A 213-nucleotide genomic window follows, 5' to 3' on the forward strand; every position below is an offset into this window, starting at 1 on the left:
CGACAATATGACCGAGGTGGAAAACTGTGGAGGGGGGCACCGCACACGGCTAAAGATCAACTTGTATGTCTTTGGGGTGCCCTCTTGCCCATGTATATAAAGGAGGGGGGAAGAGGAGGCCGACCTAGGAGGGGTGCGCCTATAGGGGGAGGCCAACTAGGTTTCCCAATCCTAGTTGGAGTCCCCTTCCTTTTCCAAGAGGGGAGAGATGGA

The sequence above is a fragment of the Triticum dicoccoides genome, chromosome 6A, assembly GCF_002162155.2.
Source record: "Triticum dicoccoides isolate Atlit2015 ecotype Zavitan chromosome 6A, WEW_v2.0, whole genome shotgun sequence".
Classification (NCBI taxonomy): domain Eukaryota; kingdom Viridiplantae; phylum Streptophyta; class Magnoliopsida; order Poales; family Poaceae; genus Triticum; species Triticum dicoccoides.